General features: G+C 40.1%; 1 protein-coding gene across 3 annotated transcripts in view; it reads left to right on the top strand.

The window, feature by feature from the left end:
- The window catches only part of PTK2 (protein tyrosine kinase 2), a 190,839-nt gene that overhangs the window by 25,308 nt on the left and 146,732 nt on the right, over nt 1-18,799 (top strand). For 2 of the 3 annotated variants that reach the window (XM_066175437.1, XM_066175413.1), the window contains one exon: nt 15,422-15,448. The exons of the other annotated variant lie outside the window; for it this stretch is intronic. The gene's annotated coding sequence lies outside the window, so the exon portion shown is untranslated. The remainder of the gene's footprint in view (nt 1-15,421; nt 15,449-18,799) is intronic. 3 annotated transcript variants of the gene reach the window in all.

Consider the following 18,799-nt stretch of genomic DNA (forward strand, 5'->3'; position numbering starts at 1 on the left):
GGGGAGTCAAATCCTCTGGAACTTTAAGTCCTGGAAGAAAGTCAGTCCATTGTTTCTCAGTATAACTTGGTATTTTTGTACTTTGAGGGAGATATGAAGGAGTTAGAATTTTATAATAGTAGTATTAACTTCTCGAAAAGCCAGACTTTTCAGAAATGGACATTCTGGATGTAGGACACTTCAGGAAGGTGAAACTCAGTGGTCTTTGCATTCAAGTGCTTTGGTAAGGGCTTTTGGGTTGAGTGGTGGCAAAGTCACTGCCCAATCTCAAATCTGCACTTCATGATTTTGGAACAGGGTCTAATTAATTTGCAGACTTTAAATTTTTGAGCTGTAGGTAATTACCAAACCTGTTGACATTGTCTAATGTCTACAGACAGGTGTAACAATGTCTTCATTAGAGAAGTCTGTGTGGGAAATACCTAAAATCTTTTTTGGTTTTGCTTTTTCTGAGGTGAACTAAATGAGTGTTAGCTGGTACATCCTAGTCATACATCTGTGGGTTAAGCCTTTTAGTGTCTGTTCTCCGTCAGAGGTAGTTTGGACCAGATGATGCCCTTGTTCCCAGCACAGAAATCCCCTTGGACAGGATGAAACCACTGCAAGTCACCACCCCTGACATCTCTCAATGGCTGTGTTATTAATGACCATTTTGTCTGTCGTTACCTCGGTTTGCTAAATAACAAGGCTTGTGCTGCTTGCCATCTCTCTGTTATCCTCTCCCCCATACATTTTTTGGCCATGAACTTCTGCAAAAGGTAGAAGCTTCAAACCACAGCTGAACAGAGCTGCTGTTTTCAGGCACCCAGAATCATGGAATCATTTAGGTTGGAAAAGACCTCTGAGATTATCAGTGGAGGTCTTTTCCAACCTAGATGATTCTGTGATTTCCCTATGGATGTCCCCCAACCTGGGGCACTTGGAACTTTGAACCATCTAGACCACTGTGAAGGAGGGGGTTGGGGATCAGGTGAGTTTTAGAACTGTGCTGACTTTGGAATAAAGGGGCAACAGTGATGCTGGTGGTGTCTTCTCCCTGCTCAGCGGTGTTCTGAACACTGCCATGGTGTTGATTATAAGGGTGTGTGGTAAGTAATGATTCCTTAATCTACTCAGAAAAGTTTGTCAAATTCAAGTCTGATGTTTCTTAACACGGTATTGAAATATTTTAATATTTTAAGAAGGTAAAAGTGTGTTGGTGGTGAGGCATTGGCAGAGGTTGTTCAGAGAAGCTGTGGCCGCCCCATCCCTGGAAGTGTTCAAGGCCAGGTTGGATGGGGCTTGGAGCAATCTGGTTTAGGGGAAGGTGTCCCTGCCTCAAGTGGATGGGTTGGAATTTAGGTGACCTCTAAATGTCCCTTCCAGCCCAAACCATTCTGTGATTCCAGCCTTGCTGGGTTACTGGGGATGCTTTAGGCATCTGACAGACCTAATGCAGCCAGATCTGCTCCAGGGACCTGAGGAGGTCAGAGTAGCCCAGTTTACCCCAAGTTGTTGTAGAGGATTTCTGTGATTTTTCTCTTTGCTATGGAGACACACTTCATAGGTTTCCTTCAGGCCTCATGACTTTTGTTACTCTGTGATTCAGGACCTGGGGAAAAGGGAGATTAACGGATTTAGTTAAATTGAATTGATGTGGCAGTAGAGTTAACATCCCTGTCGCTTCGGTGAAAATAATTCTTTTTGGTCCTTTGAGCTTCCTGTGGTTTACTCTGAGCTTTCAGGGTCCTGTTATTAAGAACTTGTGAATTTCTTCTTCTGTGGGGTTGCAGCAGACAAATAAAAGTAGAAATCATTCCAGCTCCAATTCTGTGACAAGTTGTTTGCATATGCAGCCTGAAATTCCTTTGTACTGTCACAAATGCTTAGTTTGCAGGACGACGAAATAAATATTAACTGTGCCAGAGCTGACACTGGCGTAAGTACATGCTGCAGTTCTCTAATTTGATCTCTTTCTTCATATCAGTGAAAAATAAGGTGTTCAGAAGTTCCTGAAATATTGGCAACCTTGTGCAGTACCTGCCGGATTTTGTGCCAGAATTACTTTAATGTATTCAAGCAAATTTAAGTTTGTGTCCACTCTGAACCTGATTAGATCTTGAAGGGCTGGAAAATGAGTCTCTTTAATAATTATTGGAAATTCGGATAAGGTTTTTAATTTGGACCATTTTCTTTCTCATTTATGCCTCAAGCTTGAACTCACAGGGTGAGCCTTATGTTCAGGAGCAATTTGGAGAGGGAAGACTGGGGAACTGGAGTCCTTGATGAACTGAATGTTTTTTCAATATTTTAATTTGAAATTTTAAATAAGCATTGCATATGTATTCTGCACATGATGAGAGGCAGAAAATACAGTTACAATATATGCTAAATAATTTAGTGTGCTCATGGTACCTAACACTTCATACATGATAAATTGAAAACTAGATTATAGAGCAATTAAAAAATGTTCACCTCTTCTTCACGTTACTGAGGTTAGAAGTGCATGAAACAGCTGTCAGTTCTGCTCTGGATCATCATTGTGACCAAGTTCAGTTCTTTGTTCTCACTCTGGTGGGATTCGGTGGCATCTGACTCTGTCCAAGTTGGATCAGAAGCAGAGAAAGTTGGATAGGTTTCTTTTTGTTCATCTTCCCTGTTTTCATGCCTAATGAATGATCAGAAATAGAAAAGCTTTTTGGAGAACAATCATCAAATAATATATCCTTGTTTGAAATGAGAAAAGAAGCGAGCTGATGTTTTTTCATTCTTCTGAAATGGTGGAACAAGGAATAAACTGCAGTATCAGCGAAGAATTTTAAAGCTTAACAATGTTTTTCTTGGTTTAGGCTTTATTACTCTTGCTGTCCTTTTTTGTGGATTATGTTGTGGTACAAAAGATTTAAGTTCTTCTGCTTCCCAGCACTCACTGCTGAGGCAAAAGCCACATTTATACTGTACATTTCTTTGTGGTCTTGAATTCTTATCTTTGTGCAGAAAATATCACTGAATCCAGCCTACAGAGGACTGTACCAAATACCCTTATATAATTAGGATATTTGTAGCTCTTTTCTGTTTATTCTTAAAGGACTGCATCATGATTTGCTTTATGGTCTAGCTAGCTTGGTTTGCTGATAAGGAATTGTTACAGATCAGCAGGGTAGGTATTCACCATTAGCATTGCGTTTTATTTATCAACAAAGCAAGTTGAAGTAAGATGTAAATGTACAAGTGTATACACTATGTAATCCCTTGACATAAATGAAAAAAGCTGTTACTGAAATATTTGTACTTTTCAAGTGAAGCAGCACTGCTTCTTAACATCAGCAGGAATAGTAAATTTCAGACTGTTTTAACAGTAGATGCATTTTGTATTTGATTTTTCTTTTCTAAGAATGCGTGTCTAGGTACCAAATCATGATAGCTTTAAAATCCATTTCAAATGAACTTGTAATACTCTACTTAAATACTTACAAGGCAAGTCAGAGTTTCTAAGGGACTTAGTGATTCTTAGCTAAGAAAGTAATGAGTGTGCTTTGTGAGCAGCATGCCACCAGGATTCCTCTCCCCGATGCTGGCCATAAAATTGCCTTGTTACTTATTTATGAGGAAAATTGGTTTGACAGCCCTGAAGGCAGAAGTGTTCACCGTACAAGTAATGCCATCATGCTGTAGCTCTGGCCATGGAATGAGAGGAGCTGCTTCTTGGAGAACGAGCTCCAACCCCGGGACCATTTGGGTACCTCCAGCTCTGGGGCTGGACTGTGGATGTGTCTCCTGTAACTTGAGTTATCTTGGAGCTTCAGACTGTGTGTGGAGACCTCCAAACATTTATGTGGCAGCTTTCTGTCACTGTCTTTTCGCCTTCTGTGGATAATCTAACTAGTTTAAATTGAATTTTGGGTAGGAGTGTAAGCTGTGTGTTATTTCATTATGGACCTAGAACATGTCCTATTCTGACCTTCACCTTTTTCCAGCCCGGGTTTGGCCAGAAGCTCACACAGGAGGTATAAAGTGTGTATAAATCAGAAGTTGTCTTTGCTCTCCTTGTTCCTTCTCCCTCCTCTCTGTGGAGTTTGTCAGCATTGTACAAAACAGTATTTTAGGAGATCTGACTTCAAAAATCACAGTCATGGCTTGTGTAGGAAGCGTGACTTGGGTTAGCTGCTGGGGGGTAATTGCAGCATTAACTAAAACCCACAGCTTTTAGACTTAGAGGTTATAGCGTATCTAATATTTATCTGCCACCCAATATGTAATGAATCTTAAATCTTTCTGCAAGTATTTCTGGTGGTCTTAATCTGTTTCATGCCAGAGGCAGGGAGAAATAATGCTTTCAATTTTGTCAAATTAAGTTTTTACTGTGCATTAAATTGATTAAATAGAGCAGCAGATTAAGGCGAAAAATACTATCTTAAATTGCAATTCAGGGCTGATAGAATCTTAATGATGCCAAGCTGAAATTTTTCAGTGGGTTTGTGGAAATGAGAATCCATTAATCATACGCGCTTGACTTCGCACGGAGCCGAATTGGAAACAAACTCTTTGCCTCGTTCCCGTTGCCCAGATGAGTAATGGCCGAGCTGGGAAGGCGCAGCCAACAGGATATGGGAGCTGCACGTGTGTTGTGTTCTGTCAAACCAAGTGGGTCTCCTGTTTGATCAGGTTCTTGCAGAGAACAGAGGTGTTGGGGGGTTTCCCGTTACACCAGCGCTGCTGTCTTTGAGCCGCTCCCCGACGGCTACATGACAGAACCAATTAGGAGAAGAAAGCCTGTCTCATGTTGTGTGCTGCAGTTCTTCTGTCTGCACTCTTGTTCCCCCACTACCCCCTCTTTACCTTCATAATCTAGTTTTGTCAGTCATCTCTTTGGGTTTCTTTGTCCTGATGTATGTGTGTATTTTTCTTTCCCTGATTTTTTTTTTCCCCTGCCCATGGTTCCTCCCTGCCTCACTTGTCATCTTTTTTTGCTGTCTTAATTCATTCTCTATTTTCCATCTGGAAAACAATATAAAAGGGGACAGAGAAAGCAGAGGAGAAGCTAGGGAAAAGTTTTTTTCTCTTTCTGCTGGTGCATCACCATTGTGGTGTGAGGAGGGAACCAGCCTAGCACAACTACTGCTAACATGCAACATATTAAGAAAAAAGAATTGTCTCAGTTTAGATGAACACATAATACATTGCTCTGTAAAGTCTCTTCCGCTTTTCCTGATTTGTTGTCTTTACTTCTGTGGCCCCTAAACTCGTATTTACCCTCTGAGGTAGGCTCTGTCTTTTTGGCTTACGAAATACTGTGTGTTCTTGTGAAATGACAGAAATAACATCTGGTTTTATCTCCTTGCTAATTCTCATTGCCTTGTGTCTGCTCTGGTGTTTGACAAATAATTTACTTGACCTAGATGCTTCTTGAATCAATGTTCCTTTGTAATCTCAGTTTTGGAAATCTTTTTTGACTTTTTATTAAACCCCCTTTCCCAGCAGAATGACACTTGGCAGCATGTTGTGTCTCCAAACACTACAGTGCTTGGAAGTGGTGTCATCTGTGTCCCCGGGAGAATGTGTAAGGCTTGTGGAAACACCCAGATGACATTAAAGGACTTGTTCCCATGCATACGGTGGTGAATTTATTGGACTTTTTTTCTAGCACACTGAGTGTCCTTAGTTCTCTTATTTCTTGTATGGTTAAGATCCAAAACTGTCATGTCTTCACTGCAGAACTGATTTCAGCCTCTGTAGCTCTGGCTGTAAATGCCCATTTGTTGTGAAGGGATGTTGTGCTTCACTTTGAGAACAAGCTCCAGCGGAAGCAAATTCCTTCTCCATCCAGAGTGTCACAGTTGGGCTAAGAAAACCCTGGTATTCTCATTACAAATAGATTTCATCTTATTTATTGAGGCAGGTTTCTGTATAGAGCAAAATTTGTGCAGCTGCTGTTACCTTCTTCACTGAGGTTAGAAGTGCATGAAACAACAAAGTGTGAACACTTCGGAGTAATCCCGTTGTGAGCAATAAAACGTGTTATTTCTTCACTAAGTCAGTCTTTTCATGGATGGAAGTGTTAAGGGCCTCCCCCCCCCCTTTTTTTTTTTGTTTTAGGTAAAAAAAAGCGTTTGTGTAAAGGTGATAATCTGTTAAACTTCTGACAAACTACTTCGTGTGTGTTCTTTACTGGAAAACTCTTAAATGTTTTCTCCCTCACTCCGTGCTTGCTGCATCGATTATCTTCAACCTTCTTTTACCCATCTGTAACTTCAAATGAGAAAAATATAAAACTTCATTCCAGCTCCTGAAAAGCTGCTGTAACAATGGAATCCATGTGTGGGCCAAAACCATGGAAACAGCATAATTTTACAGTGGTGAAGCATGAAAGGAAGTTGACTCGCCCAACTTTCTAAGAATTTGTGTTTTAACAAAAAAAAACATTCAAAACTTGCAAAATACTGTTCTAATAGTCCAAAAAAGAAACTTTGGGTAGGTTTTTTGTTAAAGAAAATCATTAATCTGTTACTCTAAATCCTTCTAACTTGTTACCATTTTAAAACCAAAACAAAACTCCCACTTGACCCCCTCTAGAAAAACACTCAGAAAGCATTTTTCTCTTACATGGTGGTCTGGGATGTGCAGCTGTCTTGAGCTTTTTAATATTTTGCCTGAAGTAATTCCTCCTCATCTCTTCCCTTTCGGTTGTGCCCTTGGCACTCATTTCTTTACCTGGAAACACATTTATATTACATTCTGGAACACCTCTGTGCTCTGTGCTGAGTTCCTGTCATACCTAAAGCACAAACCAGCCTTTGCTGACTTGTAGAGCTAATTTGTATTTCAGTTCAGGAACTACACAGTCCTGTCACCTTTTGAAGACGTGGGTGACTTGTGGTGGCGCGTTGTGTGTCACAAGTCCTTCACGGAAAATGACAAGGGAGCTTCAATCATGGCAAGCAATGTCAAGACAATGTTTCTTGAAAGAAAAACATCCACTAAAGCTATCACAAGCACTCTGTGGTACAAATAGGGGGTAGCTGCACACGTATAGAATACATGTCTACAGCTTTCCCTAAGCATGCCTGAGGGCCTGAATTGTTATGTTCATAAAATGTCACAATATTTCCATCAGGATTACGTGATCACAGATCATAGTGCTGGAGATATTCCTGATAGATCTGAACTACTGCCAGCACACACATGTCCCTCCTTAAACATCTTAAGGGTTTTTAGTTTCCTGGGCTTGTTTAAATACATCTCCTTTTGTGATAAACCATGAAAGGATAAGAATATTCCTGTAATGGGGCTGACATTCTTAGAACAGTGTTTTTGATTGAGCAGGTGCTCTTACAGGTGATGTTTAAGCTCATGACTTCACAGAGCCATGGCAGGGAGTTTGAGATCATGAGAATTACAGAATCACTTAAGTTTGAAAAGACCTTTAAAATTGGTAGTTCCAGCTGTGCCAAGGCCACCACTCATCCATGTCACCAGCAGCCTCTTCCAGTGTTTGACTGCCGCTTCTGTGGAAGAGTTTTTCCTAATCAGGCTAAACCTCCCCTGGCACAACTTGAGGCCATTTCCCCTTGTCCTGTTGTTTGTTACTTGGGAAAGAGACTGACCCACCCCACCCCACCTGGCTCCAACCTTCTGTCAGGGAGTTGGAGAGAGAGAGAGAGAGAGAAGATCCCCCTGAGCCTCCTTTTCTCAGGGCTGAGCCCCCCAGCTCCCGCAGCTGCTCCTTATCAGTCTTGTGCTCCAGCCCCTTCTCCAGCTCTGTTCCCTTCTTGGGACATGCTCCAGCCCCTCATTGCCTGTCTTGTCATGAGAGGCCCAAATCTGACCACAGGATTCGAGGTGTAGCCTCCCCAGTGCCCACCACAGGGGAACAATCACTAGCCATGGTGTTGCTGATACAAGAGATGCTACTCAATGACACCAGCCACTGCCCAGCCCAGCACTGGCACTGAATGGCAGCAGAAAATGTTATTTACATGGAGTTTGCATGCCTGGCCCAGTGGCTGGTGGCACCTCTGTCCACGTTTTTCTCTTGCAGGGAGCTCAGTGTCAGCTGTGGAGAAGGCACTTACTGGTTTGAATACATCTCCAGCAGTTTCCTCAGATGCCCCCTAATGCTCAGATGGGCAGGATTTGTTGAATGGTGGTGCTGTGTTGATTTGCCTTTCCTTTTTCTATTTTTTTCCTCTCTTCTTCCCCCACGCCCTCCACTTGTGCTGTGATCATGTTCACCCTGAGCCTCATGTCCTCCCTGCTGAGGGGGCCCCAGATTTGGTAATCTTGCCGTCCTTGGCAGCTGCTCTATCCCTCAATCACTTCAGCTGCCCAGCTCTAGACATCTCTGCTTCCTTCTGGTGCAGAACTGGACACAACATGTTGATGCTTTTTTAAAGTTTTGCACAGTAATACATTTAAGTACCATGTTTTCAGTACCCTTCTTAATGAGACACAAATCTGATAGCTTTTGGCCAGCTACTCCAGTTTCTGCTGATGATTTCAGAGAAAACAGTGACTCAGCCTTCCTCCCGCAGTTGGAACTGGAGAAAGTGCAAGTGTTACTTGGTTAAGGAGGTATTGCTCAGAATTTTTTCCCCAGATGCATTACATCACAGCTGTGTTGAAGTGCAGCTGCTGTCTTAGCAACTTGCTTAATTTTGTGAGATCCTTGTTGGTTTTTTTACCCCCACTGATATGACTTTTGCTGACCCATAAGCGCTTAGTATGAGCTGCAGACTTGCACAGTTCACTTACCCATTTTATGATGCTGAATAAAATCAATTACTGGGGAACTGCTCCATCCTCTTCTCTATCCAAATCTCTCTTCCCCATAGGCAAAAGGTGCATATAGTACTTGTGTAGGTATTGAGACTAAATTCTTTATCAGAGTTGCTTGGATACTGCATGTTCTGTTAACTCAGTATGTAATGAGATTGATCCCACCTGCCCTGAGTAATGACTGAGTGATTTCTCTTGCTCTTCTTAATCTCCTTAAATGTAACTTCCACCATAACCTTTTCATTTAATATCCTACCGTTCAGTGTTCCTGGTTGAAAATTTGGCTCCTGGTGGCTGCATAGATAACTCAGTGGTCATGCTCAGTGATGTGGTATAAATGAATTTGAAGTGCCAAGGTGCATACAGAGTTCAGGGCAGAGTTCAGCTGAGATGGAGGAAAACACAGGTGGATTATTCTGATGGTCTTAATCAGAGTTTGTATTTTTTCATTTTCAAAAGCTAGTATTTAAGAAGCATAAGCAGGGTCATTTTGGAGGTGTATCAGTAGGAGAGGGGAAATTGAGATTTGAAACTGTTGAATGATTTTTATTTTTTTTTTTTTGGTGTAGATGCTATTAAGCTAAGGAGACTCTATTGATTTTGTTTTCACATGGGAAGAGGAAAGCAGGTACGAACAGAAGAGTGGGGTAGTGAGAGGAATGTGGCAGTAAACTGACAACAAATTGAGAAATTACAGAAGCAGATATGAACTGAAGGTGTTTCTGAGGTGTGGGATGAATCAACTGATGCTCGTACCGGTGTAACACCACAAAGCTTTTGCATATTTAATGCCACTTGAGGTATGTCAGATGTGGTGATCATCATACCGCAGATGTGACTTGTACCTGTTTTATCAACCAAACACTTCATTTGAAAAAACCCTTCATGTTCTGTGCAGTATTTCAGTTGGCCCTCTCATTTTTCCTTGCTAAATTTTGTGTGGCTTTTGTGTTTCAGAAGCAGCAGCTTGCCTTAGAACTAGTGAGTGGTTAAAGAGAACTTCTCAAAGGCACAGCACAAGCTGTGCACGTTGCGGGGTGTCACAGCGGTTCATTGTCGGCTGCTTGCTCGTTAACCTTTTCAGCAGACAGAAATGAGAGCATTAAATCATTACTGCTGATACTCACAGCTGAAGCAAAGATTTAAACCAAGATAATAAGGGACTCCAGTGCAACGTGGATCTCCTGTGAAGCAGGGCTGTAAACACAAGATGTGTGGTTTTGTATGCCGAATTTCTTCTGATCTGGCTAAAGCACAAAAGAACTGCTGCCGGGTTTAGTGGGTGGAGGTGTCTGTCCTGTAACTGTCCCCCCTCCATCTTTCCCCAGGGTAGCAGATGAAGATTTGCAGCTAAGTTGGATATTCAGCTGCTCCGCCTAAGGCAAATGCAATAAATATGTCAATAGGGGGAAAAAAACCCCTAGTCTGAGTAAGCAAATGGTGGTTTTAGTGCTTTTATGATTGACATTTGAATACTGTGTCAGGTACTGGTGTTTGCAAATTGGGGCTGCTACTGAAAGCCAAAACAGTTGGAGCATTTAAAGACTTGTAAGGATAATAAAATGTTGAGGAAAAATAGGTCTTTACAGTGAGGAACTTCTGTCTCTCATTCTACATAGCTAGTAAATGAAAAAAAAGAAATTATTGAATTGCATTGAAAATTGCCCTAAAAAACTGCCTTAATGTGAAATGATATAATAAAAGGTTGTTAACATTCAGCCCTGCAGATTGCTAAATTAGAAGTAGGTTAGATGTAGGTTACAAATGAGATGCACTTTTAATGATGAAGGGGAAAAAATACGTATATGGAACAATGCAACTGGTGGTTTATGCAATCTTTTAATCAGACTGTAAAACTTTTTAATAGCTTTCCTTAATAGGTGTGCTGTTAGGATGAATTCATTGCATCTCCAAGGTCTTTGTTTAGTAGATCAGATGGTCATGGATAAATCCTTGGGTTTCTCAACAAATGTAATTTTACAAAGCATTTTTTTTGAAAGATGACTTGTGTTTTGTGTTTACTTACTTGCTCTTTAAAAAAAGAAAAATACTTTTACGTAGATGATGATATCTCAATTTCATTAAAGACCAGGGGAACGTCCTTTTTAGCCTGCCAGAGAATATAGGAAAGGAGACTTTCCAGGTGGTTGGATCCAGCCTCTAAGACAACATCCTTCAGGACCAGGCACACAAAGGCTAAAAGCTGAATATGCATCTGTATTCCTAAATTATTTTGGTACTGTGGCTAAATAGGAAAATTGCATTTTCTGTTGAGTCTGTGATATTCCTCATTTAGTTGCAAGGATTGTTGTCCAGTGACAACAATCACTGCTGCTTGGCTTCTTGGAGACTGTGGTCTGTGGTTCCTCGTGTGCTCTTCCCTGGAAAGAGAGATTGGTTTGTGAATTGAATATCTGAATTAATTTCAAGGGAATACTGTTCGGCTGGAGTCAGCCAGCTCCTGCTACAGGAGAACAGGATTAAATTTCTTGTGGTCTGCTGTTTACCACAGCTCTGGAAAGAGATCAGTGCTGCAGATGGGGCAGGGTCTGAGCCTCTGGATTGTCCACGGAGCCATATTCTCGTTTTACCTTGAGGCAGGAATAGGAGGCTCACAAAGCATTCCTGTTTTTGATGATTAGATGTTACTCTTGGAAGGAAGATTTAAAGTTGCGGCTCCATTTTAAAGAAAACATTCGTTGAAACTCTGCAGTGTAAAATGCAGTTTTATAAAAGCAAATACAGTGGTAGAGAGATCCGGTCCTCAGGGCATCCATAAATGAGAAAAATCTATTGGTGCTGGGATGCACAAAGCCTGTTTGAGGACTGTAGTGCCCCAAACCATCTCAGTGCATACAGAAGCAATGATAGTATTCTTTCTTCAAAATACTGTCCTTTCTGTTCCATAATGAATTCATGTACATAAATGATTTACTTGGAAAGTTTTCTTTGGCTGAGGAACTTTGTTTTGTAGCACCTCAGCTTGTTCCTGATCTGTTACAATCATCTGGTCCATATCACAGAAACCTTGCTTGGAAAGGAGCTCTTGAGGCCATCTGCTCCATCCTCCCAATATCTATATGGGATAAAACCAGTTTTCTCTGAGAACTGATTAGCCTTTGCAAAGTATATAAAAGTTTGGCCATGATAAAGAATGTGATGTGAAAGTACTTTTTCTTTCTGCCTGTTTAAACTGGCAGTTTGCTCCCTGCCAAGTAGCACAGGGAGATACTTAAGAATATAAATGCAGAACACAAGTGATTCCTTGAAAGGATCAGTAGGAGCAGCAGCACTTGAAATATGATTCATTTTAGATTTCACTTTGGAGCAGATAAAAAAGTAAGATTGGTTCATGTTGTACAGCTGTTATAAATGTGGTTTGTGTGACAGCACTCCAAGCACTCCAAAACTGAGTTGTAGAAGAAAAGTCAGTCCAGGCCTTCCTGATGTAGGGAATCTTTCCCAACAGGACAACCCTCCAAAATGCTCTCAAGCCTCTCATTTTAGTCCTAAACCAGATTAAAACCCTAACTTTGGGCTATTTTCCTCTTCAAATCTCAGCACTGGTTGAATTTCTCCTCTCCAGAGATTGAAATGCTGTAGTGTGCTTCAAAAAGAGGGAAGTTTTACACAGCAGAGAAGGCAAGTTTGTAAGTGCAATCTTATGAGTAGCTACGTGAGTGTGTACTCTCAGTTTACCTCTCCATGAAGAAAGTTTTTAAAGTGTGGCCAGAATCCACTCATCATTTTTCAGTGTTAGATGTTAAATGAAAAATCATATTTGAAAATAAAGCTAGGAGGTTTCAAGCCAGAAAAAATGAGAGTGAGTTGGAGAGATGGGGCAGATTCAACGAGAAGAAAGTTCCTAAAGTGACCTAAAGCATTTTGCTTACTGTTGTGGTGTCTGGATACACAAAGGAGTGGAATTGTTACTGTTATCTTTGGAATTGTGAAATATTTATTGATGCTGTTATGAATTGACATTTCTGTAGTGGTGATGGTTTCTGAGATTGAGATACAAAATCAGCCTATAGAGGACTTTGTGTTTAATGGAAATAATTGAAAAGTACCATAGAATTGACCTACTAAGTGCACAGATGCAGTTTTGAGTATACTGATACGACCTTCAGGCCTCAATTTCTTCTGTCCAACTTGCTTTTAGACCTAATGTATGTCAATTAATGGTAGAAAACAGTCTCTTGCACTAAATTGAAATAGAAGAGGGTGTAGTTGCAGGAAGCTGTTCAGTAAACTTGTCCCAGGGGTGCAGCATCTCTTCAGTTAATGCACTTGTGGGACTAATTTGCACTGGAACATGGAAGTAAGAAATCTTCACAGTGTTTGACTTAAATATAGCAGCGGTGCTGATGGTGTCAGTGCCCCATGTGGGAAGGTCCTGGTGCAGTAACAGGATCTGTGTTAACACTGGCAGGGAGAGATCACAGAGGAAACAGCGGCTCAGGTGTTAGGGACAAATGCTGGAATATGATCAGCTCTTTCTTGAAGTTAAAAATACGTGTGTGTGTTTTAGCTGCGGAGCTTTTCTCTGTTTAAATTCTGAGATGTGATTGTTTTCTCCCTGTGTGTATATAATAACAGGAATAACATATTTTCCTGGGGTTATGGTTGCCGTTATTTTCCTGACATCTGTTGTGTGTGTGCATTTAACCAAATAGTCTGCTTCTAAAGTAATAAATGCTGCGATAAAACATTCCCAATACACAAAAATTTAAAGACTTTAATTCACTTTTAAATATTTGTGTATTTAATATACAAATATTTAAAATGCATATTAAAATGTATATTTAATGCACTTTTAAGTATTTGTAGTAACTTAAATCTTTCAATAGTTGTTAATTGTAAGTGGAATTTAGACATCAGTTTCTATTGTGGTAGAAAAATTAAAATCAAACCCGGTATTTTCTAATCCACAGTTTCAGATGCTTTACTCATGTGGCTGCAATTGTTGGTATTGTGTAGCCTAGTGACAAGCAGACAAAATTTTTTTTTGTGACTTCATAAAAAAAAGAGCATGGAAACAATTAAACACATACAAACAAAAGATGATGCAACATTTATCTTCATGTAACTCCAAATGGATTGTCACTGCAAATCTCGTTCTGATGGAAGAAAGTTCCATTCCATATGTGCTGATTTGGATTCTGTGCAGGACCTGTTGGGTTTTCTGCTTCCCACTGTTCCCGTGTCTCCTTGGCTGCATCTCCTGTCTCAAGGCTTTTCTTACATGTAAGATTGTTTTGTTCCTAAGCAGACAGCATGATGAGCGTCTTTTAAATGCAATTTATTATCTTTTTAAATATTGTGTTCTACCAGACTAAGGCATTCAGTATTTTCCGAGGTTTTTTTGTGGTGTCCTGTTGCTACTTTGATTTCATGCTTTAAGTGCGTTTCAGCTTTCTGTGTTGTTGTTTTATCATCTCCTCAGAGCAGTGCAGTTCATTTTTGAAATTTTTTGTGAGCTGCCTTTAGATTTTAGGTGTAATTCTCTTTGGTATTCAAGTTTCATCATGTTTTCCAGCCACAGACATGAATTGTAACAATCTGTTGGTGAGAGCAGGGCTAATAAATTTATTAAGCCTCGTTATTTCTTCTAATGGGTAGCAAAGCAGTGACCATCTGCCCCAATAATCTCTGCATCTGTTTCAGCTGCTGCACCTGTGGTAAAGTTCAGTTTCTATGTGGATTTTGTACCCAGTATAACAATTTATTACTCAACTTTGCTGTTTCCTTTAACCAAATAACTGTGCAGACCTTTTTATTAGGTTCAGTTCAGGTTTTCTGTCATTTGTTTTACTGCTTCTCCTTTCTCTTCCCCTCCCCCCATATTTCTTTCAGTTTTCATTAGCCCCGTGATGTGTGTCCCCAGTCCATGTACTTACAGACCTGAGTAATTCTTTCTTTCTAGTTCTTTGTGGGTTCTAGTTTCTGCACTCTTATGGGCACCTCAGGTCCCAGTCATGATGTTGTACACTGAGGTGACAATAGAAAAGCAGGCAGGTACAATATAACGATTTACAGTTTAATATAATGTGTATTTTTTTAGTGTATCATTTTTAATACGTTTTATTTAGACTCTGAGACAGTGGTCATTGTTTGCAGCTCAAGATAGCCTTAGCATTTCCTGTAAAAATGTTCAGGAACTGTGTCTAATGTGCCTTGGTGACAAAAATCAGTGCCCTTTCTTTTAATATTATTTCTTGCGTTCTATGCTTATCTGCTTGCAAGCTTGGCTACTTCTTCTCTAAAGATTTAAGAATAAAGAAAACATTTTGTAGAGTTTTCTTCATTTGCAGAGACTACCCCTGACACTTTGAGCTCTGAAATTCTGTAGGTGATGATGGTGAATTTTGTATGTAACACTTCATTTGTGGGTAGTGACCTGTATTCTGCTGCAGTAATTACACTCATTGCCTTCAGTGTAGTCTTTGTCCTTCAGTTAGGTGAGCAAAGCATAATCCTGTTAATGAACAGGGTGAGACAAGGAAAGTGCTTTTGATTTGCATGTGGCATTCCTGGCAGCCAGCAAATGGCTTCAGATAATGTGCTTTATTAAACAAGTATGGCCTTACAGAAAAATTATGAGGCCAATGCAATTGTAGAGCTATTTTTTCCTTCTGTTTCTAAATGTATTTCTTTATTGTTACAGATATTTCAAGACTTCCATTGCCAGCAGGTAAGTTCTGGTTTTTTCAGTTATGTCTTGATGTGACAGCAGGCAGCTTTTAAGGGCTTGCTTACCATACAGTCATGCTTTTATATAATCAGAATATCGGTTCTTACTGGCACTGTCATGGTACTTAGTCATGTGGGGATCTGAGGTCAAAACAAAACCTGTTGAGGTACAGATTTTTTTTCCATTTAAATGGTGTATTTTGACAAGGGGAGGAGGGAACTGAGGTGTATTTATAGGCAGTTGTTAAATACACTGTGTGTGAGGAAGTTAATGCCTAAAGCGACTCAGCCCAACGTGGGATACAGCTGGCAGGGGAGCAGATTAGGAACAGCCACAAATGGTATTAGTGGTGGTTCAGAGGGACAGAATGCAAGGAAATGGGGTTGGGGGGTTTATGGGTGGAAGGAATCTCCCCAGGTTCTAATAGGGAAGGTGACACAGTGTTCACTTGGCTGGAGTCACAGGTGACTTGTGTCCAAGCTGCTCTATTGGGCTCCTCTATCAGTGGTGTTTAAAAATAAAAAAAAAAACAAAACCCCTCTAAACCTAAAAATAGACAACAGAACCCCCCAAAAACAGGGACCCCACCAAAAAAATCCCAGCCCTGCTGACCTGATTGTTAAAAATAGCATTTTTTGTTTATTGTTTGTTACATTTGACCTTTAATGAAGTTGTAAAATTCACGCATTCATTTGTGCTGTGGGCTGGAGCTGTGATGCAGAGCTCAGAGTGAGGATGTCTCGTGTTCCATGGCAGGTAGAATTTGTCCATCTATTCCCTGTTTGTGAATTCTGGAATCCTTACTGAAGTGCACTTTTACTCCTGATTGATTAAGGGATTGGGTATTTGCGGTTGGGCCTGCTGCCTTTTATCCTTGCCCTCTGCCTTGGTGATTTTGCTTATTGTATCTATTCTTTCATTTCTTCTTGCTGATATTAACACATGCTCTGAAGGTAGCTGCTCTTTCCTGTTGGAATCAAATTACAATTTCAGTTAAAAGCTTGATAGCTGAGATGTTGAAGTCTTTTCCACAAGAGCTTCAGAGCAGCCCTTCTGCAAAAAAAAAAAAAAGAAAAAAAAATCATGTTTTCTTGAAGCAGTGAAGCAAAGTTTAAATGTATTTTAAAGTTTTCTTTTCAGAACGACATCTTTAAAATGATTTTGAATGCTGAGAGTGGTTGTCAAGCAGGCACTTATGGAAAATATTGGAAAAATAAATACCTGGTGTTTAGGTCAGGCTGACAGGAAGATAGGGATTGTTGTTTGGTTTTTTCCTGAAGCTTCTAAGACAAGGATGTGTGATGAAACTTTTTCTGACTTTATATTTGGGACGTGAAGAGTTTGGCTGGTGTGAATCTGAGTCACAATGAGATTATTCTTTTCAATTTGAGTCTGTGTGTGGGAGTGTCCTAATTGTACTCCTTAACTGTGTCTTGCAAGTACTGATAGAGGGCAGAAGTTTTCCCAGGATTTTCAAAGGATGAGCTTTTCCCATGGCATGGCAAGAGGCTTCCATAGAGAATATAAAAACTACAGCCCATGGCTTACCTGTAGCAGAGATTTGGCAGCACCTCCTGGTAAGAGAACTAAGGAAGCTTGTTTTAAAAAATGCTTAAAATATTGCCAGAAGGGAAGGCTGGAGTCTCACAGAGGTCTGAATTGTCCTGTGGTATTACAGTATTTTTATTAATGACCATGAAAATGGTCTTGATTTGTCTTTATCTGCCAGTAACACCAACACAAAAAGAGTTACAAGCACACTGGATGCTGTGATTAAAATTCAAAAGAAATTTGATAAATTGGAAAAGCAGCCTGGATAAAAGATAAATTGAATAAAGATGAGGTTCTGCATTCAGATGGGAAGTCTTAATCACCAGAACTTATCTTTGCAATAAATAATGGTATTTTCTTATTTCGAGTTTTAAAGAACTTTTGTCTCCTGAGTGCCACTTTCAGCAGCAGACAATAGATGTCACTAGAAATGTTCTCACTTTTGCCACCTGGTTTTAGTGCTCTAAATTTTCATCATAATATCGTGAGGAGGGGCTTTTGCTGTGTTTGAAGACTTTGCAGTAAGGAGACTACTTCAGGTGTCTACTTTATTGTAGTGTCTTGTCTGAGGTTGGATTACGCATAAATTTGGTGTAGTCAGTGGTATATCAAGGTCATCCAGAACACTTATTTCATAGCAAAGCCTTGTAGAGAAGGATTGTTTCTGTGCTGGAGAATGCATTAGTTGATGAAGTCGTTAGTTAAATCATTACTCAGGAGAGTTATCCTGAATTAATCTGTATCACTGCTTTGAAGTTCGTGGGTAACTTGGGTTTTTACTGCCTTGTAATTGAGGCTATGGAGATGAGCACAGAGAATTTTTGGAATGTGAACCAGGAGGGGCTTGGAGAACAATTTGCTAAAATATTATAATTTTGAAGGTGGGTAGAAAAGACAGTTCTCCTGTCTGTAAGTGAAGTTCTCTTGCAATACAAGTGTGTTCACAGCATGCCTGGGGCGGCATGAAAGACTGGTTTCCTCTGGTAAATGCAGTTAAACTTTCTCTGTTGAAACAATCCCTCCTGGATTTTACAGTCTCTCTCTGAATTTAAAACAGCTCTAGCATCTGTGTGACGTAGGTGACTTTTCCTAAGAGCTGGTCCTTTGTTTTCTGATCCTGCAGCCCAAATATGTCTTCATTACCAGAATCAAGAAATAGTAAGGAAGCAAGAAACTGTATCAAAGAACTAGAGGAAAATAAAGACAAATACAAGAAACAAGCATATACTGGATGTTGGTTAAAAAGTCAATAAAACTTTATGCCAAGATTGAATCTCAGGTACAGTTGTTTGTTCTCGATGACTTCTCCAGATAATATCTGGTGAGTCAAATAAAATCTTGCTGACTCCTGACATAAAGTATCGAAAAATTAATAGGAAATCCACATCTTTTGCCTAGTTCTAATTTCAGATATGCGGCATATTTTAAGTCTGATGCTTTTGTGTTGACTTTTTGCTTATAATGTACAATTTAGGTAAGCACCATTTGCACACTGTCATTGTTATCTTGAAATATTAAATGGTTTTGTAGCTATTTTTACTTCCAAGTCCTCATTTAGGACAAGAAAAAAAAAAGAAAGTTACACAATTTCTGCTCAACCTAAAGATGTTTTGAATTAAAGGCATATCCTCATTCAGTCTGTTGGTGTGTTTGGCCTTTCTGCTTACACAGGACTTGCACATGATCCCCTTAATAAAAACAGATTCATCTCCTGGCACTTTCCACAGTCTTGGAACAACCTCCTGCTTCCCCTTCCTCTTACCCCCTGGGCAGGAGATGGGGTGTTTAATGCTGTGCTGT

The sequence above is a fragment of the Chamaea fasciata genome, unplaced genomic scaffold (genome assembly GCF_029207755.1).
Source record: "Chamaea fasciata isolate MVZ Bird 193981 ecotype frontalis unplaced genomic scaffold, bChaFas1.0.hap1 SCAF_1, whole genome shotgun sequence".
Classification (NCBI taxonomy): Eukaryota; Metazoa; Chordata; class Aves; order Passeriformes; family Sylviidae; genus Chamaea; species Chamaea fasciata.